The following is a 26,112-nucleotide window of genomic DNA, read 5'->3' on the forward strand; positions in this document are numbered from 1 at the left end:
TGACTTCAAAAAAGCATTTGACACAGTCCCTAGGGATAAGTTGTGGTGTACAATGGAAGAACTTGGAATACTTGTGCATTATAAATCCATTGTCCATAGACTTTATGAAGAAGTGAAAGTCAAAATTAAAACCTCAGTTGGTGTTTCAGAAAGATTTAGAAGTGACATTGGAGTCAAGCAAAGTTGCCCTTTATCCCACTCTTTTTGGTCTATATATTGATAAATTGGAAGAGTGGTTAAATCTACAAGGTAGAGATGGTGTTCGGTTGGCGGAGTTTGTGATAAAGCTTCTTTTATATCCTGATGATATTGTGTTGATTTCTAAATCGTCCCATGGATTGCAAATGCACTTATATGCCCTTGAGAATTTTTGTAGAGTAGTGGGGATGCAAGTCAATACTAGCAAGACCAAAATAATTATTTTTTCTAATAAAAGGAAGCATAGCCAGCATACTTTCTTCTTTCAAGACAACATTCTTGAAGAAGTAAATGAGTACAAGTACCTTGGGATTGATTTCAACAACAAACTCAATTGGGAGGACTGTAGAAAGAAGAGAATTTTAGGAGGGTGAAAAGCATTATATGCTCTTCAAAACAGATGTAGAGAGGCATAGTTATGGGATTAGAAAACGATCACAGTGACTTTTGGACTTTTATTTTGTCTAGTGATGCTATATGAGTGTGAATTGTGGGCTAGCAGCACCCCCGTCTCAAAATGGAAACAAATTGAGAAAATCCAAAAACGCTTGATCATGAGTAAGTTCAAAAAAAAAGTTTGGTACCTTATGAGATAATGTTGAGTGAAACAGAAGAAACTTCCATTGAAGCAATTTCTATGGTGCAGCTCATAAGATACCTAAAAGGAATTGAACAAATGAAAGTAGGTAGATGTCCTAATGTTATCTTCAATGAAGGCATCAATGAAAGAAGAAAACATGGATGAAACAAAACTACACATGGATGAAAAAATGTGATATCTACCTTAATGTCTGTCCCACAAATAGAAGGAGCTAAAGGATTTTTTATGGAGATGCTTCGTAAAAATGTATGGGGAAAAGAGTTGGGTAGAAAGAAGAAATATTACATTGAGTTATTCAACCCTACGTGTGATTTACAACAAAAAGAGTTCATTGGAGCTAGCATTTCGTGGAGGGAAAAGGTTCTTATTGCTCAATTAAGGACCAACTCACATCAACTTCGATGTGAAAAGGCCTAAAGAATCTTGGAGGAAAGGATTTGCACATTTTGCACGTCTGGGGTTGTGGAATCGGAAAAACATTTGATTTTGGAATGTGATGCATTCAAAGACATCAAAGAAATTTATGAGAACATGTTAGCATCAGTTTCTTGGCATTGTTATTTTAGTGAGGAGATTGTTGGGAAGTTGGGTCAACTCATCATCAATTTGAATCGGAAAAGGATTAAATTGCAAAGAGCGAAAAACAGGGAACTAATGGTCATTATTAATCCAAAAGACTTATATCTAGAAAAAAACTATTAAAACAATTTAAACATTAAAAATAAAATAAATATTTTTTTAATAATAAATCAAAAATAGTTAAAAAATAAAAAATTTAAGTGAAAAAACATAGATGGTTTTCTAATATGAACATACACATCCACAAAAAAATTGTTTACTAAATTTTAAAATTGTTCGTGAATTTAGTAGTATCAATTATTATCAATTATGAATAGCTTGTTTGTCTTTTTAAGAATTTAGTATGGTATTATTTCAAAATATCAATACTTCAAAATATATATGTTAGTTGTCCATGTTTTTGGAGTTCTATAAATTGTCTCAATTTACTACAAGTTAAACTAAATCTATTGACTACTTTAAAAGGAGATAATCATATTAAAATTAAAAAAATGTTGTTGATAAACCATCCTAATAGCTATAAAACTATAGAGAAAAATGTCTTCAAAATTTTAATTTTATAAATTTAATTACGCTGTAAGGCATTTCCCTCTGAAATGAACTTCCCCAAATTCCTCTATGTCCTAATCGTAGTCGTCGGATCTTTTGTTAGATGATTGAACAAAAATCATCCATCTAATTTAATAAAAACTTTTGCAATTATGAGTAACTTCTCTGCTTGGAAGATTGCCACTATACAATGGCTTACACTCTCCATAAAGCTATACTCAACTTTCTTCATTTCTTCCCTATCTCATCGATACCACAAATTGGGCATTGTTGGATGATCTAGAGAACATAAAGAAAAACCATTCGAATGAACAACTTGATCATAGAAACCACTGAAGCCATCTCTATTATCAACATTTTGCTGCTCTGTTTCGAATCCATGACCAATGAAAGAATATATAGGAAAAACATAATCTTCAAGCTGTTACAAGATTTTAGGAATAAAATCCTAACAATAAACTAAAAATAAAATAAATTTTAAGTTGTGACAAGGAATACGGAAATGATAGAAAATCCTTTGCCATCAAATTGGAAATTGATTCTTTGACTGTTGATATCTTTCTTGCAAATTTGAATGTGTTGTAAACATTCCTGAAAATCTATCGATCTCCCTTTAAACAGGGTCAAATATGCCACTTGTTATCCAATGTTCCTTATAGTATGAAATCCTTCTTATGCTGCTCTCATTGACAAAAGCTAGATCATTTGTATAAGGATCATGCTGAATTGAGGATGCTTGCCAACAAAATGCACAAGCGGAAGCTTTATTGCATCTTATATTTCCCATGGAGACTCAAAAATAAGCAATGCACGATGTAGGAGACCAGTAAGTAATAATTGAGGACACCTTGAGCCACAAATTAGAATGCCTTCATTTGAGTTTCACTGGAAGTATAACCAGATCTACAATGAGGAAAGTGGGATTGGTTTAGGACTCCAGCATATGGAAGGAGTGAGTTGTGGTTCCATTGCTTATATTTGCAGTTCAATATTAAGTTCTTTCATTTGTTATAGATATGGGTTAATATTCTGTTAAGGACATATCCAAATGTTATGAAATCCTTGGATCCATGCTGTAAATTTTCAAGGAATAATTTGAATAAGGATTTACACCAAGGAAAAGACAAGGTAGGATTGATCTCAGGTTAACTCCACCATTATCTATGCCTTATTTAAACTTACATGAAGACATTGACATTATGAACACTCACTTAGCCTACTTTTGGAATTAAATTGGCCACGAAATCATGTGGTTTGGTGAAGGAAATGTTTGCGGACAATAATCTCTTGATATTGCATGTGATCTTTCCCTTTACCTTTGACAATGTACTATATTTTGTTAGCTAATTTATTTCTTATAATTATTATATTATGTTAAAGACCATTACTGTATTGTGCATTGGTTGTGAATCAAACAATGTTATTATCACCTCACATTTATGATATACCATATTCAGTAAGTTACTAATGGCATCAGAATTTGGACGTTAAGGTTGGTAAGTTGTGATTGTGGCAATATTTTAGGATTGTGTGTGAAAATTTCTAGAGCTCATTGTGTGATTCTGGAGGCACTTTAAAAACAACTATTGCAAGTGATTCCAATGCTTATTTTCCTTGAAAATTCATGACTATTCTAAGGCCATGTTGGAGTTTCAGATTTCAATTAACAAGTTATTAAGAAACTGGAAATACTAATGTATAAGAATATTTGGTACAACCCACTATTATCTGTCTAATTATGTAGTCTGAAACAACGTCATTCATAAACAAAGGGATTTGAGCATCATATAAAAATGTCAGTTATTTATTTATAGAATAATCGGAAATGATGAATGTAGGCTTTGTTTCTGGGCGATTCAACTTTCAGGGACATTTCTGGACAAGGAATACGGAAATGATAGAAAATCCTCTGCCATCAAATTGGAAATTGATTCTCTGACTATTGATATCCTGCCTGCAAATTTGAATTTGTTGTAAAAATACAAGGAACTGAAACTTTTTCAATAGCAACCAAGTTTGCAAACTTTTGAATTATGAGTAATTTCTCTGCTTGAAGATTGCCACTATACAAAGCCTTAAACTCTCCATTAATGTAGCTATAAAAATTCAAGGAACTGAAACTTTTTCAATAGCAACCAAGTTTGTAAACTTTTGAATTATGAGTAACTTCTCTGCTTGGAAGATTGCCACTATACAATGGCTTACACTCTCCATAAATCTATACTCAACTTTCTCCATTTCTTCACTATCTCATCAATACCACAAATTGGGCATTGTTGGATGATCTAGAGAACATAGAGAATAACCATTCGAATGAACAACTTGATCATAGAAACCACTGAAGCCATCTCTATTATCAACATTTTGCTACTCTGTTTTGAATCCATGACCAATGAAAGAATATATAGGAAAAACATAATCTTCAAGCTATTACAAGATTTTAGGAATAAAATCCTAACAGTAAACTAAAAATAAAATAAATTTTAAGTTGTGACAAGGCGATTCAACTTTCAGGGACATTTCTGGACAAGGAATATGGAAATGATAGAAAATCCTCTACCATCACATTGGAAATTGATTCTCTGACTGTTGATATCCCACCTCCAAATTTGAATTTGTTGTAAAAATAAAAGGAACTGAAACTTTTTCAATAGCAACCAAGTTTGCAAACTTTTGAATTATGAGTAATTTCTCTGCTTGAAGATTTCCACTATACAAAGCCTTAAACTCTCCATTAATGTAGCTGTAAAAATTCAAGGAACTGAAACTTTTTCAATAGCAACCAAGTTTGCAAACTTTTGAATTATGAGTAACTTCTCTGCTTGGAAGATTGCCACTATACAATGGCTTACACTCTAGAAAATCCTCTGCCATCAAATTGGAAATTGATTCTTTGACTATTGATATCCTGCCTGCAAATTTGAATCTGTTGTAAAAATACAAGGAACTGAAACTTTTTTAATCGCAACTAAGTTTGCAAACTTTTGAATTATGAGTAATTTCTCTGCTTGAAGATTGCCACTATACAAAGCCTTAAACTCTCCATTAATGTAGCTATAAAAATTCAAGGAACTGAAACGTTTTCAATGGCAACCAAGTTTGCAAACTTTTGAATTATGAGAAACTTCTCTGCTTCGAAGATTGCCACTATATAATGGCTTACACTCTCCATAAAGCTATACTCAAATTTCTTCATTTCTTCCCTATCTCATCGATACCGCAAATTGGGCATTGTTGGATGATCTAGAGAACATAAATAAAAACCATTCAAATGAACAACTTGATCATAGACACCACTGAAGCCATCTCTATTATCAACATTTTGCTGCTCTATTTTGAATCCATGACCAATGAAAGAATATATAGGAAAAACATAATCTTCAAGCTATTACAAGATTTTAGGAATAAAATCCTAACAGTAAACTAAAAATAAAATAAATTTTAAGTTGCGACAAGGAATACAGAAATGATAGAAAATCCTCTGCCATCAAATTGGAAATTGATTCTTTGACTGTTGATATCTTGCCTGCAAATTTGAATGTGTTGTAAACATTCCTGAAAATCTATCGATCTCCCTTTAAACAGGGTCAACTATGCCACCTGTTATCCAATGGTCCTTATAGTATGCAATCCTTCTTATGCTACTCTCATTGACAAAAACTAGATCATTTGTATAAGGATCATACTGAATTGAGGATGCTTGCCAACAAAATGCACAAGCGGAAGCTTTATTGCATCTTAGATTTTCCATGGAGACTCCAAAATAAACAGTGCAGTACATAGGAGACCAGTAAGTAATAATTGAGGATTTCTTGAGCCACAAATTAGAATGCCTTCATTTGAGTTTCATTGGAAGTATAACCAGATCTACAATGAAGAAAGTGGGATTGGTTTAGGACTCCAGCATATGGAAGGAGTGAGTTGTGGTTCCATTGCTTATATTTGGAGTTCAATATTAAGTTCTTTCATTTGTTATAGATATGGGTTAATATTATGTTAAGGATAGATCCAGATGTTATGAAATCCTTGGATCCATGCTCTAAATTTTCGAGGAAGAATTTGAATAAGGATTTACACCAAGGAAAAGACAGGGTAGGATTGATCTCAAGTTAACTCCACCATTATCTCTGCCTTATTTAAACTTATATGAAGAAATTGACATTATGAACACTGACTTAGCCTCCTTTTGGAATTAAATTGGCTAGGGAATCATGTGGTTTGGTGAAGGAAATGCTTGCGGACAACAATCTCTTGATATTGCATGTGATCTTTCCCTTTACCTTTGACAATGTACTATATTCTGTTAGTTGATTTCTTGCTTATAATTATTATATTATGTTAAAGACCATTACTGTATTGTGCATTGGTTGTGCATCAAACAATGTTATTATCACCTCACATTTATGATATACCATATTCAGTAAGTTACTAATGGCATCAGAATTTGGATGTTAAGGTTGGTAAGTTGTGATTGTGGCAATATTTTAGGATTCTGTGTGAAAATTTCTAGAGCTCATGGCGTGATTCTGGAGGCACTTTAAAAACGATTATTGTAAGTGATTCCAATGCTTATTTTCCTTGAAAATTCAGGATTACTCGAGGGCCATGTTGGAGTTTTAGATTTCAATTAACAAGTTATTGAAAAACTGGAAATACTAATCTATAAGAATACTTGGTACAACCCACTCTTATCTTTCTAATTATGTAGTCTTAAACAACATCATTCATAAACAAAGGGATTTGTGCATCATATAAAAATGTCAGTTATTTATTTATAAAATAATCGGAAATGATGAATGTATGCTTTTTTTCTGGGCGATTCAACTTTCAGGGACATTTATGGACAAGGAATACGGAAATGATAGAAAATATTATGCCATCAAATTGGAAATTGATTCTCTGACTATTGATATCCTACCTGCAAATTTGAATCTGTTGTAAAAATACAAGGAACTGAAACTTTTTCATTAACAACCAAGTTTGCAAACTTTTGAATTATGAGTAATTTCTCTTCTTGAACATTGCCACTATACAAAGCCTTAACTCTCCATTAATGTAGCTGTAAAAATTCAAGGAACTGAAACTTTTTCAATAGCAACCAAGTTTGCAAACTTTTGAATTATGAGTAACTTCTCTGCTTGGAAGATTTCCACTATACAATGGCTTACACTCTCCATAAAGCTATACTCAACTTTCTTCATTTCTTCCCTATCTCATCGATACTGCAAATTGGGCATTGTTGGATGATGTAGAGAACATAAAGAAAAACCATTCGAATGAACAACTTGGTCATAGACACCACTGAAGCCATCTCTATTATCAACATTTTGCTGCTCTGTTTTGAATCCATGACTATATACCATTCAAACCAGTGATAGAACTTGTTGTTTAGCAGCAAGGATAAGTAACAAGACTGATTTAGTCAAAGCTTTGTTCAATTTCTCAGTTAGTCAAGTGCTGATGCACTCATTGGATGAATGTAGGCTTTGTTTCTGGGCAATTCAACTTTCAAGGACATTTCTGGATGTTTCTGGACTACTTCATCTCTAGTAACAGCCTTAATCTCCTTTCTAAGTTTTTGTTTAATTTCTATTTCATCCATGGACCATGATAGAAAATCCTCTGCCATCAAATTGGAAATTGATTCTTTGACTGTTGATATCCTGCCTGCAAATTTGAATCTGTTGTAAATATTCCTGAAAATCTATCGACCTCCCTTTAAACAGGGTCAACTATGCCACCTATTATGCAATGGTCCTTTTATCCAATTTTGAAAGAGAAATTTTTGTCATCTGTTGTAGTATGGTTTACAAAGCTCTACTTTATCCATGGGTTAATTCCTCATGTAAAAATATAATTAGTGGTAAAATTCGTAGGATAAATTAATTACTCTTTTCCTAGACATTTGGAAACAAGATTTTAGGAATAAAATCCTAACAGTAAACTAAAAATAAAATAAATTTTAAGTTGCTACAAGGAATATGGAAATGATAGAAAATCCTCTGCCATCAAATTGGAAATTGATTCTTTGACTGTTGATATCCTGCCTGCAAATTTGAATCTGTTGTAAAAATACAAGGAACTGAAACTTTTTCAATAGCAACCAAGTTTGCAAACTTTTGAATTATGAGTAATTTCTCTGCTTGAAGATTGCCACTATACAAAGCCTTAAACTCTTCATTAATATAGCTGTAAAAATTCAAGGAACTGAAACATTTTCAATAGCAGCAAAGTTTGCAAACTTTTGAATTATGAGTAACTTCTCTATTTGGAAGATTGCCACTATACAATGGCTTACACTCTCCATAAAGCTATACTCAACTTTCTTCATTTCTTCCCTATCTCATCGATACTACAAATTGGGCATTGTTGGATGATCTAGAGAACATAAAGAAAAACCATTTGAATGAACAACTTGGTCATAGACACCACTGAAGCCATCTCTATTATCAACATTTTGCTGCTCTATTTTGAATCCATGACCAATGAAAGAATATATAGGAAAAAAATAATCCTCAAGCTGTTACAAGATTTTAGGAATAAGATCCTAACAGTAAACTAAAAATAAAATAAATTTTAAGTTGCAACAAGGAATACGGAAATGATAGAAAATCCTCTGCCATCAAATTGGAAATTGATTCTTTGACTATTGATATCCTACCTGCAAATTTGAATGTGATGTAAATATTTCTGAAAATCTATCGACCTCCCTTTAAACAGGATCAACGATGCCACATGTTATCCAGTGGTCCCTCATATATGGCTCTGCATGTGCTTCAAGGAAAAATAAGCTCCTTCATGTGAACAACTTGGTCATAGACACCACTGAAGCCATCTACTCGGTGGGATTTTCAATAATTTTTATTTAAATTGCACTACATTAATCAAAAACAATTTTATTTCCTCATTATAGAGGAGCTTTCTATCATAACTTTCTGATCGGTATGAACCATATTTTATATGGATTCTCTGTCATCTATAGTTATTAAAACTTAGCAGCAAGCTATTATATTAAGACTTTATTATGTTTGTGCTTATGATGGTCTAACTATTTCCTTACATATTAGGTGCTCAATTCTGGTTTGGGTTCACTGACTTGGTCAAATACCAAGTTATTGTTAGTCTTTGCTGGGCTAATAGATTACAAGAATTTATAATTAGTTCAGTAGGAGCTCAGTTGGAGTTTAGAGTTAGACTAAAATCATTATGATCGTTTTTGAAAATCTGGATTGTTATTTTGTTTGTCTGCAATTTGGGTTTGTTTTGATATACTGAACTTACCTATTTGTTTCTTCTTTAATTTGAATGATATGTTCCTTCCATATGCCTCAATTATTTTGAAGTGATCTGCACAACTACACCTTTTTGGATTTGTTTACTACAACGAGATAAACTCTTGTCATAAGTTTCACCTGTCTGGAGATTCCTGTTTGGACAAGTGTTCACAAGATTTTGGTGATGGCAATTGATTTAAGTTATTTACTCATTGGGATCTTTCACTATTGTTGTAATTATGTTATAATTTATTATGCAACAATCTTATTGTCAAATAAAATGAAGACCTTTCAATTCGGGCCAGGGGATTTACTTCTTTTGTGATATCTTTAGTTTGGATTGTTTGGAGGAGTGTGGAATTATGGAAATCTTGATCCACAATGTTATTTCATTTTAGGAGAATATAGACAATATCAATCCTCTCCAGTTACTTCAATTAAAATATGTGCCTATCTGAAAATACCTTTAAATCTCAATTACAGTGATTACAGATTTTAATGTATATCAACGCCTGCTTTCTTTTCAAAATAAAATATTTTATTAAATAAAATACTTCATAGTTTTTAAAGCATGAAGAATGCAAATTACACATTTATTTAGGGAAGTTTTTACCAAGAATAACAAAAATATGTTGCATGTGGTTGGTGTGATCTGAATCTCTTTAGATATCCATAGATTAATAAATTATTTTGTAATTGGAAATAGGGTGTGTGGTATTTTCTGTTGAACAGGGAATGATAATTTTGTATTGGGAGAAACATATAAAGAGCACTGCTCATTGAATTTTTTTTCAAGCTTTTGTCTGGATTATTGAATGTATTAGAACTAACTTCAGAAGATGGAGGAACAATCTGATATCTGTATTTTTTCTGTAAACGATTTGGCAAGCACAATGTGGATATTATTTGTTTCTGAGGTGGGGAAAATTTATCTGCTGGAATGTATTTTGAAATGGGGGTATTCAAGGAGCTGCAGGGAAGCTAATCACTGCAGGATGAGGTTCTTCATTACAGAAATGACTGGTTGGTTACAATGGCTATTTAGCATAGCTGTTTGAGTTAAATGAAATAGTAACAGATTCCGTTAATTTATCTCCAGATATAGGAATCACGTGCACAGGCAATTTCGCAGTTTTCACTGCAAGTTTGTTCTATGTGGGTGTATTCAAAACTTGACAGGAGAACTAATTTATGATGCAGTGGTTGATTTTAAGGTTGCTTGGCTGCCTCGCGTGCTTGTCGAGTCTTGCTTTCAGTAGAACTTGAATTGGGTGAAACGGTAACAGGTTCTTTAATTTTATTACAATCTGGCCGTTTCAATTACAAGTTTGATAAGAGGAAGGCTGGATCTGCACATGTGGACTCAATCTCACTGCAATGTCTTTCTTTAAAATCTGCAGCAGCCACTGCAGAGATATGTGACTGCAGTGTGAGATATTGTCTATTCTGGATCAAGCTGCTGATTGGATCTTTCAGGTCTAGAGATAATGGGTCTACAGCACTGGTGTGGCCTTATATGCCCTGGAAGATCACATGGCCCAGAGCGGATGATTCAGAGAAGGATCTAAAGTGGCAGGGTTCATATAAGTCTCACTCAACTATGTGGCTGGTTCAGAGTGGATAGTTTCTCTAGCACTCTGGTCACTAGAATGGCAATAAGAGATTATATGTGGATAGTAATGTAACTCAGTTTTCTTCCAATAAGTTTCAAACCCGAGGAGAAATGATAAGAAAATGAGTTTTAGCTTATTGTACAAAGCAGCTAGAGTTTGAATGAAATTTACAGTTTATTTATATAAATTTTGTGCATCATCATCCAATTCATATATATTATGTATTATGAGTTATGTACCATTTTCATTTGAAGCTGAGATAAATGAATCAAAAGCATTAAGAAACATCTGACATACACTGAGATAATGTGAATATACTCTAATGCCTCTAAGGCATATCTATCTGCAACAAAACATGAAAACAAGACAAAAGAAAAGAGTCCAGAAATCATGGGCATTACCTAACACTAATCTAACCCTAACATACTTCTATAGGCTTATAATGATCTGGAGTTTCCAATACTCAGTGGGCTTTTCAATTATTTTTTTTTAAATTTCTCTATATTAATCAAAAACATTTTTATTTCCTCATTATAGATGAGCTTTCTATCATAACTTTCTGATCGGTATGAACCATATTTTATCTAGATGCTCTATTACCTACAGTTATTACAACTTAGCAGCAAGCTTTTATATTAGGACTTTATTATGTTTGTGCTTATGATGGTCTAATTGTTTCCTTACATATTAGGTGCTCAGTTCTGGTTTGGGTTCACTGACTTGGTCAGATACCAAGTTATTGTTAGTCTTTGTTGGGCTAATAGATTACAAGAATTTACAATTAGTTCAGTAGGAGCTCAGTTGGAGTTTAGAGTTAGACTAAAATCATTATGATCGTTTTTGAAAATCTGGATTGTTATTTTGTTTGTCTGCAATTTGGGTTTGTTTTGATACATTGAACTTACCTATTTGTTGCTTCTTTAATTTGAATGATATGTTCCTTCCATATGCCTCAATTATTTTGAAGTGATCTGCGCAACTACACCTTTTTGGATTTGTTTACTACAATGAGATAAACTCATGTCATAAGTTTCACCTTTCTAGAGATTCCTATTTGGACAGTTGTTCACAAGATTTTGGTCATGGCAATTGATTTAAGTTATTTACTCATTGGGATCTTTCACTATTGTTGTAATTATGTTATAATTTATTATGCAACAATCTTATTGTCAAATAAAATGAAGACCTTTCAATTCGGGCCAAGGGATTTACTTCTTTTGTGATATCTTTAGTTTGGATTGTTGGAGGAGTGTGGAATTATGGAAAACTTGATCCACAATGTTATTTCATTTTAGGAGAATATAGACAATATCAATCCTCTCCAGTTACTTCAATTAAAATATGTGCCTATCTGAAATACCTTTAAATCTCAATTACAGATATTACAGATTTTAATGTATATCAACGCCTGCTTTCTTTTCAAAATAAAATATTTTATTAAATAAAATACTTCATAGTTTTTAAAGCACGAAGAATGCAGATTGCACATTTATTTAGGGAAGTTTTTACCAAGAATAACAAAAATATGTTGCATGTGGTTGGTGTGATCTGAATCTCTTTAGATATCCATAGATTAATAAATTATTTTGTAATTGGAAATAGGGTGTGTGGTATTTTCGTATTAGAACTAACTTCAGAAGATGGAGGAACCAAAATACCTTTCTGTAGCTGATTGCTTTTTACTATAAAGGAAATGTGAGTTTCATCAACATTGACTTCATTACAGCTGTTCTGATACTCAGCAACGGATGTGTGGTAGGTTATATTCCTTTCTGATGATTGGTTTTGTTTATTATTTGACATTTCCTCCATGTTATATTTGTCCTTTCCATTGAAATATTTAACAAATCCCCATATCTATATTCTTCTTTAGTTCTTGTTGAATAGGGTCATCGTGAGTTTCTTCTATCTTTATTTTTGCAGTTAACGTGGACAAAAATTTTTGACCTTCTCGCAAGTGTTGGACACAAACATCACTTCTAGTGGCATCTGGAATGCCATAAAGTACCTGATAATTTTCACGTGTTCTCACACTAATAGGAAGTCCAGAAAGAGAATCCATTTTAGTTTCTTCACCTTCATCATCATTCCCATTAGAATTTACCGAATCACCATAAGTAACTGGAAAAAGATCTAGAGCTGATATTTGAGACATTTCTGAAGCACTGAAGACAGATAATGAATTTGGAATGCTTGCAACATTTGAAGTTGATGAGTTTGGTGATCCGGATTTAAACAGGAACGCAACAAATTATAGAGATAACCATATACACAAAGATGCAGCGGAAATAATACTTCATTTCATTAATGGGAAATACTGAAATATGCTTACAACCAGAAATGGAAATAAACTAGCTAGGGCGATGGTATCTTATCTCTGAGAAGAGATGTGGTGACTACATGCCTCTGAACTGTGTTACAATGAGGCTCGAAGGCCTATTTATTGTTGAGAAACAATGGAAAACCCTTAACATTCCAAAACCTAACCCTAGGAGATGAAACGCCAAACTGTGGGCCCCGTTTGGGTAAATTGGTACATCAACTTCCCCGGGTCGTAACTTTGGCATACGATCTCCGTTTGACGCATACAATAGCTCGTTAGAAAGATCTATCCGAGCACTACCACTTTGCGAAGGGAAACATCGGTCCATGGACCCATGTTGCCCCCAGATTTCCCAAAAAACGTCGTTTAGGGACTCAAAACGGCTCCAGAAGTTCAGGACCCGAAAAACTGCTAAAAATAGTAAGTTGTGCTACAATTAAGGAAACTGAAAATGCTGAGAGAAACAATGGTGGGGGTCAAGGTGGACTTGGCAGGTGGCCACCAATATCCACCTGGATCATTCCTCCCCCCTTAGGAAGCAATGGTCCCCATTGCGTTGAGCTACTCCATGATATGAGGAAACTTTTGCTGAACTTGTTCCCTAGTGAGCCACTTGCCCTGCTGAAGGAGTTGGCCTGCTTTAACAACTCGATATAGTTGGATATTCTGTTGGCGAGTGTTCTTGATCTGTGTGTCCATGATCCGATTAGTTGCAGCTTGTTCCATGCAATCTAGACTTAATTCTGTGGGTTTGAGCTGTTCTACAATGTCGGATGTGTCTAGCAATGGTGGAAAATATGGTCGAAGGCGGTCCACATTAAACACTGGATGCAGGCCAAGGAATGGGAGAATGCTGAGCTCAAATGCATTGTCTCCCATAGCCTTAGTAATGGTGTAAGGACCATATCGGAGTGGTCTCAATTTCCGATAGGCTCCAGTAAGGCATTCCTTTTGCAAATGCAACCAGACTTTGTCGCCCACCTGAAACTTGTGTGGCACCCGATGTTGATCATGTCGCTGCTTGTACTTGGCATTTGATTTCTCAAGAATGTCATGGACCTGATGGCGAATATGTTGGATGTGGTTAATGAAGTTGGTGGCCTTATTTGTTTCGGACTGGACATGAGTTGAATTTATGTGAGTAGCTGCAAGTGGCATGGCCACATCAATGGGGCATAGTGGCTGGAATCCCAAACCCACCTGAAAAGGGCTATGGCCAGAGGAGCTGTGAAGAGCTCGATTGTAGTTGTTTTGAAAATAGGGGAGGCTCTCGTCCCATGTGTGTGGATGATTTGAGTTATACATGCGCAGAATGTGCACAATCATCCTATTGACAACCTCTGTCTGGCCATCAGTTTGAGGAAGGAAGGCTGTGGACTTCGTGAGTTTGGTGTCCAGCATTGACCAGAGACTGGACCAAAATGTGCTGAGAAACCGACTATCCCGATCTGAGATGATAGACTGTGGGATCCCAAAGTGCACCCACACTCGTTCAAAGAAGAGTTTAGCAGTGGCTTCTGCTGTGATATTCTTCTTGCAGGCCACCATAATGGCCATCTTCGAGAACCTGTCGACAACCACAAAAACACAGTCATTTCCATGCTTAGTGGAAGGAAGGCCTGACATGTAATCCATGGAGATGGATTCCCAAGGTCGACTAGGGGTAGGCAACGGGGTATAGAGGTCGTGCTTCTTAATGGTTGGTTTGGCAATGGCATATGAAGTACATGATCTGATGTACTTCCCAACATCATGTCGAAGATTCGGCCAATAAAAATAATTTTGCAGTACCGCCACTTTTTTCTCGACCCCGAAATGCCCAGCAGCCCGACTGTAGTGTGCTTCCCAAATCATCTTGGCACGCTTTCTTGAAGGAACACAAAGGTGACCCAGGTGGCATAACAGGGCATCCTGGAGGTGAAAATCTGGAATATGCTGACCCTCCAAGAATGTCTGGTATGTGTGGCCGAATTTTGGGTCGCTTTTGTAGAGAAGTGGCCAATTAGAAGTCTCATGCCCAAAAGAGTTGAGCACGGTGGTTAACGCCATGATCGGTGGTCGACTGAGGCAATATACAACATTATTGGTGCTGCCCTTCTTATACTTGATATTCAAGTGGAACTATTGCAGGTATGGAGACCACTTCTGATGGCGATCATTCTGCAATTTCCCTTGGGTCTGTATGAACTGCAGGGGTCGGTGGTCTGTGTGGATGACCGTTTCCTTCCCCAAAATGTAATGCTTCCATTGTCAACAGGCATGTACAATGGAATACATCTCTTTATCATAAGTGGGGTACTTTCGGACTGTGTCTGAAAGTGTTTCACTGTGATATGCCACTAGATGTCCATGTTGAGTAAGGACTGCCCCAATAGCATAGTCAGAGGCATCTGTCTCGACCTCAAATGGTTGTTGTAAATCTGGTAGCGCGAGCACTGGTGCCGTGCAGAGGCGATCCTTCAACTCCATGAATGCCTTCTATTGAGATTCAGACCAAAAGAATTTTACTTTCGCCCCTCCCTTGGTGACTTGACTCAAGGGCCAAGTAATATGAGAAAACCCCAACACGAACATGCGGTAGAAGTTGGCAAGACCTAGAAAGCTGCGGAGCTCTGTTAGAGTGGTTGGAGAGGGCCAATCCTGAATGACTTGGATCTTGGCTAGATCGACATGCACCCCCTGTTCATCAATGATGTATCCCAGATACTGAACCTGGGTCATGCCAAAAGTGCATTTCTCCAAATTGGCACATAGCTTGTGTTGCCGCAGTGTTTGGAGAACCTGTTGGATGTGGTGGAGGTGCTCTTCCCAACTCTGGCTGAATATCAGAATGTCATCCAAGTATACTACTACAAAGGAGTTGGTGAATGGCCGCAAGATGTCATCCATTAGCCTCATGAAGGTTGCAGGAGCATTCGTCAATCCGAAAGGCATAACCAACCATTTAAAAAGGCCCTCCTTGGATTTGAAGGCAGTATTCCACACATCAAAGGGCTCGATTGGTACCTGATGATATCCTGACTTCAAGTCGATCTTGCTGAAATATTTCGCCCCCTTTAGTTGGTCCAAGAGGTCATCAATCCGCGGGATCGGGTACCTATTACGGACAGTGATCTTGTTCAGTGCCCGATAGTCAATACAGAGTCTCCACGTCCCATCCTTCTTTTGTACCAACACGATCGGGCTCCCACAAGGCGATGAACTTGGACGGATGTGACCTTTCTGCAGGAGCTCCTGAATCTGCCTCTTGATTTCATTATTTTCCAGAACGGAGCGCCGATAAATTGGTCCATTGGGTAGCGGCACACCTGGGGTCAGATCGATGGAGTGCTTGACCTGATAGTGCAGAGGAACCCCTGCAGGGGAGGTGAAGATGTCCTCGTACTCCTCCACAACCTTGTCCATCTGTAGTTGTCATGGAGATGGACCCCGTCTGGAGGCCGCGGCCACCGTCTTCTTCTTTCCTTGAGGGCGTATCATCAGGAAAACAAATTCCCTGGTTTTGGAAATGATCTTACTGCATTGTTTTGCAGTAATCAAAGAGATGACGGTAGGTGGAGCTACCTCTGGTATCCTATACAACTTATTTCCTAATGTAATAATAACAGCACGGGGCCTTGATTCATACACAGCATGTCGCTTCCACAAGTATGGTTGTCCTAATAATACATCACAAACTTCAAGGGGAGCAATGTCACACAATACCTCATCCGTGGAGGGCTTGATGTTGTATGGAAGGCGACACTGCTGGCTCACGCGAAGATCTCGTCCTTGGTGAAGCCACCCAATGGTGTATGGTTGTGGATGTGTTGTGGTCGGTAAGCCCAACCGCTTCATGACCTCTACCGAAATGAGGTTCTTTTGAATCCCGCTATCAACAATGAACTGTATCGGGGAGCCCTTTACCTACATCTGGGAGTGGAAGAGACGCTCCTCCTCCTCTGGATCTTCGGGTTCATTTTTCTAGATCTTGGCGGTAGCAACAGTGGCGTTGGGATCCGCATCATTGATCTGCTTCCCTTTTTCATTCCCCTTATCGGATTTTGACTCAGAGTCGGAACATGCATCTGATTCTGAAACCTTTAGCTCAGCCACCAGTGATTGCTTGGCCCGACACTCACTTGTGTTGTGAGTGGAGCTCTTATGGAACTCACACCATTTTCCAGTGTCCTTTTTCGGCTTCGCGGCGCTGTTCTTTGCTTGCAGCTTCGACGGGTTATCTTGGGCTGTCCCACCTTGGCTTTGTCCTTTGTTATGTGGTTTAGGGGACCCTTTCCCCTGCTTTGGATTAGCAGATCCAAAGTCTCGCTTCTTTTGTTTAAACTTTCGCTCGACCTTGACGGCAGATCGGTATGCTGCGCCGAGTGAGGAGATGTTCAGGAATTGTATTTCTTCCTGGATGTACTTGTGCAGGCAGCCACGGTATTTGAGTATCAAATGTTGCTCTGAATCCTTGATACCCAACTTTGTACGAAGGGTATGGAAAAGATTGGTGAACTCCGGCACGTCTTGGTCCCTTCCCTGCCGCAGCGTGGTCCACTTTATGTATTCATCCTCATAGCTTCCGACAGGGTAGTACTTCTCCTTGATGGCATCCTGGAATGAATTCCAGGTGGATGCGGCTGAAAATAGTGAGCCAGTACTTTCATCCTTCTGCTCGCAGTAAGTTTCTCACCAGTCCTTGACGTGGGGGGCTGCTTTGAGAAGAGCGAAAACAATCTTTTCCCGACTCGAAAATTCATGAACAGAAAAATAACCCTCTAGCAGATTTAACCATTTATCTACGGCATCTGCGTCTATCTGACCCTCGAATATGGGGATTTCAAAATTGACTTGTACCTTAAAGGGTGTGGTGTTTCCAAAGTAGCTGCTGGAAGCCGATGCGTCGCTTCTAGGTAGCCGCTGAAGGATCTGGGCAAAGTTGTCCATCATCGCGTTCCGTTGTCGCTCGAGGGCTTCTTCGAGCAAGATTTTGATGGGATCTCGTGCCCCCTCGTCTTTCTTCTCATCCGCCATGGGAGGTCGTCGGTATTTACGAGGCTGGTCTTGCAAAGGTTCAACCAGTTCAAGCCCTAACTCCTTATACCCCGACCTTGTTGGGGACATGCAAAGAAAAACAGAGAAAAAGCAGACCGCTCTAATACCACTGATCCGGATTTAAACAAGAACGCAACAAATTACAGAGATAACCATATACACAAAGATGCAGCAGAAATAATACTTCATTTCATTAATGGAAAATACTGAAATATGCTTACAACCAGAAATGGAAATAAACTAGCTAGGGCGATGGTAGCTTATCTCTGAGAAGAGATGTGGTGGCTACATGCCTCTGAACTGTGTTACAATGAGGCTCGAAGGCCTATTTATTGTTGAGAAACAATGGAAAACCCTTAACATTCCAAAACCTAACCCTAGGGGATGAAACGCCAAACTGTGGGCCCCGTTTGGGTAAATTGGTACATCAACTTCCTGGGGTCGTAACTTTGGCATACGATCTTCGTTCGTCGCGTACAATAGCTCATTAGAAAGATCTATCCGAGCACTACCACTTTGGGAAGGGAAACATCGGTCCATGGACCCATGTTTCCCCCAAATTTCCCAAAAAACGTCGTTTAGGGACTCAAAACGGCTCCAGAAGTTCAGGACCCAAAAAACTACTAAAAATAGTAAGTTGTGCTACAATTAAGGAAACTGAAAATGCTGAGAGAAACAATGGTGGGGGTCCAGGTGGACTTGGTAGGTGGCCACCAATATCCACCTGGATCATTTGGAGATTGTTTCCAATTCTTTGGATTACAATGCTGACAACCATTTTCTGAGAATTGTTTGTCCCTGGGCATTTTCCTGTTTAGTCCATAATTTATGTTCTCATTTGCTAAATATACCATGAAATATAAAACAAATAACTAAGCCAAATCCCCTTCAATCAATGTTCTAAAAAGGTTTGAGCATTGTGAGTCATCTACCATGCTCCCATGTTTATGTTATTGAAGAAACATAGAATGACTAAATTTTGAACCAATTGTTTCGTTACTAGGCTTTTCTATCAATTGAAATTCCTGCAATTATAGCCTTTTGACACAGAGGCTTCCCTTCTGTATGGACCTAATCGAAGGCACTCTCCTTGAATGTGACATGCTTGAGATTAAAATCTTGAATTGAGTCAACTTCTGCCTTGCTTAACATGGCAAAGCTTTCCACCCCAAAAGCTGTGATATTTTTGTCCCTTTTATTCACCAAGTGTTTGCCTCTTGTGAACACAACCTCTACATGCAGATTTCTCTCTGTAGTTTGGTTAACAAAAAACAATTTTCTACTTAGACCAGGAATGTAAAAAAGTGTTTTTGAACATAAACTTTACCAGTTAGATGTAGTGTTAAAGACCACAACAAATGTCGAAGCAATTTGCAGTGGTAATTAAATATTTCTTGCTTGCGTTCATAGAGAACGATTTTCATGGTCGCATTTTTAAAGAACATATCATTAGCTTAGTGTTAATGCATTTAAAAGATCATATTACAATTCTGTGAAATTTCCTTTATGTTTTCTCCTTTTTTTCTGGTTTCAATTTCCAGTTTTTAAAGTTGAAATGAGCTCTAGCCTACAATGCTATGTATTCATAAACATGTTTATTTACAATAAGACCTTTATCTCTAACAAAGATTTTTCTAAATTAATATATTGCTAGCATTTGTTATCTATAATTTTCACAACAAAATCTGTTAGCATTCAAGTTGTCTGTAAATTTCAAATATCAGCCAAAAGAAGCAAGAATTAAAGCTTTGGTAAATCGCAAGACTTCCAAAGCTGAAGTTGCAACCAAAAATCTTAAGGTATAGGGAGTGTGCCTATAAATATTGGTACACATTTAAGAATATTTCTATAATTCTGGTTGTTTACAACATTTAGAAAAAGTGAATAGATATGTTGATATTTAGGTCATTGACGTAACACACTACATGGATAATGGATTTCCGCACTTTATGCCTTAGTGTGTTTCCTTTGCAACATCTGGTACAAACGCTAGTATTTAATTCAAGAGAATTAACATTAATATAGATATTCTTCCTCGTCTAAGTTTTTACTAATCCTCGTAATTCTTTAATAATTTTATCATTTTTACATTTTTGTTTTAGTTTTTAATCTATTTATTTTGCTAATTATTTTTTATCTTTACCTATAAATGGCTATTGACTTTTTAAATTCCCTTTTTCTTAATAATGCCCCATTCTCTTATAAGTCGATCCAATTCAACTAAATTTGTCATTTATCAAATTTAACTTTATGATAAAATATAGAATCTATGGTTGTTATTATTAATTTTATAATTCTTAAACTAATAAGTTTAATTTCTAAACTAATTTAAAATCAAATTCCTTTTTCAAAAATCTAATTTCTTTTATTAAAAAATCTTTATTATTTGTATAGTTTCATTAGTGTAATCTAATTTTTTTTATTAATTAAAAATCTTTATTATTTTTAATTTTATAATTTCATTAGTTTGTTATTATTAATAGTTACTTTGTCAACTAATTCTTAATATCATGCGGTTAAATTTTATACTAATTTAAGATTTATCTCTTTTTCAAGAATCAAATATCTAATTCATATTTTATTAATTAAATTCTTATTGTTATTGTATTTTATTATTTTATGGTTTCATTAACTTCCTTATTTTGTTAATAAATCCCATTCTAATATTTTTTTTGGTTGGTCAATAAAGTATAGTTGGTAAAATATATTATTTATTCAATTTAAAGTTGACCTTTATGCGAACTTACATATAATTCAATATTTTTTCTTATAAAAAATTTCGAACACTAGTTTACTTGCAACTCTCTCTTTGGTCTATCATGATGGATGGAGTCATCATCCGAAAAGTTGGACCAGTCAACCATATCACAAAGTGAAGTTCAGTGACAATATGATTAAATGTGGAAGTCTCGAGAAAGAATTTAAATTTCTTTCAAATCCATTAAAAAATTAGATTATATTAATTTATTAAATATAAATATTTTGTATTTATGAAATTGTATTTAAAAAAAAAATCTTTTAATTATATTTGAATTTATCTTATATTCAACATTTTTGAATAGTTCATATTTATTTCTACTTTGTACATGGATTATATTATTTTATTTTAGATATTTTTTGCATTGAATTTTAAAAAAATGTTTACTTTTTACTTTATTGTTCACTTTTTATCACTCTGTAATTTCCCAAGGCCGTGAGAGAAACCAAGAGGTAACCATAAAACCACTTGCAAGGTTGGGGGATCTCTCCATATTATTTAGATTTTTTTTAAGATATTAGCTAGTTATTGAGTTCTGAGTTTGGTTTTTCAAAGATTTGGTTGAAAAGTGTAACAAAAGTCCATTGGGCAATGAATTCAAGAGTCTTAGGTGATCAAACACAAGAATGACAGAAAGGGCAAGGTAGGCAATCTTTCAGATCTTTAGAGAATTTTTGGAGTGAATAGGATGAAAACTTTCGATTCAATTAAATATAGAGCATGCTAGGATGAATTATATACTAAATATCAAAGTGAAAAATATAAATATTGTTTATAAGCTAGAGTAGAGTGTATTTAAACAAATTTATGCTTTATTTTCTTTAAACAATAGAGATAGAAAAACATACGGAAAACTGGGAAAATAAAAATTTCACAATTAGAGGAAACTTCACGGATTGCCTGACACAGAAATTCTAGAATAAACTTTCTATATTAATGAAATTGATCACTTTAGTACATGCAAAACTTACATCAAAGATATGATTTCTTCATATAAGTTCCAACCCTTGTTCATATTTATCACAATATATTTATAGACTTTCTGCTAAACTAATATCAGATTCCAAAAAGGGACTAATTACAAAATAATATCTAACCATTTCTGCAAAAAAATCCGAGTAATAAACTAAAAATAACATTAATGACTAAAAATCTACAAGAAATATGGAACTGCTGGAAAATATTCAGCCTTCAAATTTGGAAATTGGTTTTTAAATGTTGATCCTCTGCCTTGGGATCTAGAAAGGTTGAAGTTGTCTTCACAAAACCTGCTAGCTAACTCTGCCACCTATATCAACTAATTTTCCCTTTGGGTTCTATTTCTATCGTTTTTTTGTCTTTCATCATCTTTTGAGTACTTCATTATTGTCGAAAAAAATATTTTGAATAATATTTCCAAATATTTTGATTAAACTTGTAAGTGAATTTCATATTTAAAATTTGAACATATTTATTTGAATGATTTAATAAACCATATTGTTTTGAAATCCATGTGTTGTTTTTAAATCCATGCATTGTTTTCAAAATCATGCATTGTTTTCAAATCCATGCCTTGTTTTCTCTTCCCATGGATTTTCAAAAACCATGTCTTATTTTGCTTTCCCATGAATTTTGAAAAACATGTGATTTTTTCCCTTCCCATGGATTTTAAAAACCAAGTGTTGTTTTTCCCTGGCTAGTAAAGCATATTTACTTTCCCTTTTTACTCCTGTAAAATCTTTCAATAAATATTTATCTAAAGTTCATTGTCTGTGCATTTCTCCTCTTTATACCCTAGCAAAAACCATATCCCTATTCTCTATAAAAAAAATTGTTTTTACTTAAACTCCTTTTGCTTTCACATGTAGCCTCATTTCATAAATATATCACTTTAAAAGTCTCCTTTTACTTTCACCTGTAAATTAATTTCAACATCATATGTAAATTCATTTCACCTGTAAGTCTTGTTTTAACTTAGCCTCATATACTTTCTACCCAAAATTTAAATGAACTTCCACTAGAATTTAAATGAATAGGAATAGGAATAATGATATTTCGAAGGGTAGGTTGTAAGTGTTTTAGGAGGGGGGACAAAAATTAACAAGAGGTTGATAGTTGTAAAAAGCAGTAAAATGAAAAACATATTTTCAGAGGGAGTGTAGGTTAAAGGTAGAAAAGGAGACCCCCCAAAATTCATCAATTCTCGTCAATGAAAACATGAACATATCTTGAGGTTTTTAACATTAGGGAATTTTAATAAATGAAGTGTGGGGTGAGGCCACAACCTTGTTTGACTTTTCAATTTTGACATGGGACTACACATGAAATTAAATGTGGTTCTAATGTTTTAGAAATTAGGTTGCTAAGTTAATTTTGAATTAATTTTAATAATTCAAATAAATAATTTCACACTTAGGTTGAGATTTCTCTAGCAATGAGTAATTTTAAATGAATTGGAAAAAAAAAGAAACTCCTAACAAATGAATTTCCTCCTAAACAAATTTAAAAATCTCTTTTGCTTGCAAATTCACAACCTTGGTTTTTTTCAATTTTTGGGGTACTAAATGGCGATATCTAGTCAAATAACTATTACCATATTATGAAGTAAAAAAGTAAAATTCAAGCTATAGTATGGATGACGAATGAAAATGGCTCTAAAATCTCTCATCACTATGAAGGTAAGCGAGAAATTAGGGCTCAGGTAAGTGTTTACATTATGACATAGGTATTGTCCTTGATGGCGTTGTCCTTGATGGCAACTCACTTAGATGGCATATCACTATTCAGGCTCTCAGAATGAAAGAAAAAGAGGTATACGTAGGTTCCCTTTGACAAAGTCGTGTATACATGCGGGATTGCCGACCAAAAGTCGTGTATGTGTATGGACGCACTTTCATGGATGAAAAAGCACGTATGTGTGGGAAAACTTATTTTTGGTCCATGGTATTTAGTCCTTGGTATTTGGCCCTATGGTTTTGGACAATGGTATCTCGTCTAAAGTGTTGAACCCAGGTATTTGGTCCAAGGTATTGAATCTTTATGGTTTTGGACCATGGTATTGTGTAAGGCCTAAGACTATAAAAGGGGAAGGAGATCATTAGACAAAGGCATTGACTAAAGTGTTGAATATCTCATGAAGAACTAGATCTGGAATATTGGTCATTAGGTTATGGTGCATAGCTGGATCTGAATCAAGGAGGAACCTGCGTGCAAGAAGAAGGATAAATCTGTACGCAGGTTCAACAAAGAAAAGGTGCGTATACACACTGGTTCTGTAATGCAGAATTACGTATACACTGGTTGGATTTAATTCAGAAGCGTATGCACGCAGGTTGTACACATTGAAGTAGTGTACATCTCTTGAAATATGTTTCAGCTACTTCTGTTTATTGCTGCAGTATTCTGGGTTCAGAATTTGTGTTTGGTTACTGTTATTGTTTTCTGGGTACAACATTCAGAGAATATTTGAATCAGTTTTGTTTGGTGCAAAGGAGATTGGTTGATGCAGATATACTTGATCTTTGATTGATTTTATTCATGGATCCAGTTTGAAAATTTATGAAACGTGGTCCCTGAAAGAAAAGAGAAGGTTGTAGCCTTCTGTAGGTCAGCACCTATGTACTAGTACCTTAGCTAGTACAAGAGCTAAGGGGGTAGTAGCTCCCTTCCAGAAGAAGTTGGAGAATGAGAGAAGGTTGTAGCCTTCTGCAAGTAGCAGCCTAAGTACTGGTATAAGACTACACTAGTACAGAATCATTGTAAAAAGAAGTTTCTAATTAAAAGAAGATAGAGACGAATTGCAGCGAGTGGTTTTCTCCCACATTAGGTTTCCACCTTATATCTTTGTGTCCTTGTGTGTGATGATCTGTTCTATTTTACTACTCCTGTTTACTGTTATTATGATTAATGAAGTCTTGATGCACTGATTAAAGATCAACAATTAATGAATCTTAAGTTTTCTAATATACGTTGGTTTCTTTAGACACAGTAGCGTACATACGCAATTTCCCATAGCTGAAGTAGCGTATACAAATCTGACTGTGAAATGAAAAATAATTGATTTAATAATATTGATTCACCCCCCCTCTCAGTATTATTTCCAACAATTGGAATCAGAGCCAGTCCTTCAGAAGAGGCTTGATCGCTTGAAGGAAGATCTATCATCATGAGCAACTACGAAAAGGAGGCATGTATCAGGCCACCAATCTTTGATGGAAGCAACTTCGTCTATTGGAAGGTAAGAATCATAGCCTATCTTCAATCTCTTGGTATAGAATTTTTGGATATCGTGGAAATAGCGTACACATTTCCATCATCAAATCCTACAGATACGGCTGGTAAGAATCAGTATGAAACAAATGCAAAGGATGTCAATAGTCTATTAGGGATTTTATCTCAATCAGAATTCATCAAGGTTATGCAGATCAAAACTACAAAATAAATATGGGAAAAGATCATTCTGAGCTATGAAGGAGATGATCAGGTAAAACGTGCAAAACTACAAACTCTCATAATCCAATATGAAAATCTCAGAATGCACAATGATGAAAGTGTGGCTAAATATTTCTTACGTATAGATGAGATTGTTAATTGTATCAAAAACTTGGGTGAAGAGATAAAAGAAGCTACTTTGGTTAAAAAGGTTCTAAGATCCTTGTCTTCTAAGTTTCAACCAAAAGTTTCGGCCATAGAAGAAAAGACGAATCTTCAAAGCATAACCATGTCACAGCTACACGGAATCCTAACTGCTTTCGAAATGAGAAAAGGGGGACCATCAGACATGAGAGAATCTGCATTCAAAACCTCAGGAAAAGGAGAATACAATGAGTCAGGACATATGTCAGAAGGAGAGGAAGAATCAAACTTTGTCAACAACCTTCAACGGGGTTCGGGAAGATTCAGAGGTAAGCTACCTTTTAAATGCTTTTCTTGTGGAGTCGGTCACTATGCAGCCAAGTGTCCTCATAAAGATAAGCTTGACAAAGGTAAGGAACCAATTAGATGGAACATAAAATAGAATGTAAGTAAGAAGAGCTATTATACACATGAAGACAGTGATGGATTTTCAAATGGTGATGAAGATGAACAAGGTAATGATTATAGACTTTTGATGGCTTTTGAAGATGATGATTTCTTGGATGCTATAGATGAAGAAGGTCTTTATGAAGAAATTTCTAAACTTAAAATTTGTTTATAAGAAA

At 35.4% G+C, this 26,112-nt stretch overlaps 1 pseudogene; it reads left to right on the forward strand.

Moving 5' to 3' along the window:
- LOC149219589 (uncharacterized) overlaps positions 1–26,112 on the forward strand; it is a 60,762-nt pseudogene that overhangs the window by 22,095 nt on the left and 12,555 nt on the right.

This window comes from Pinus tabuliformis, chromosome Q, assembly GCF_031772625.1.
Source record: "Pinus tabuliformis cultivar Carrire ecotype Pingquan chromosome Q, CPIR1, whole genome shotgun sequence".
In the NCBI taxonomy this organism is placed as follows: Eukaryota; Viridiplantae; Streptophyta; class Pinopsida; order Pinales; family Pinaceae; genus Pinus; species Pinus tabuliformis.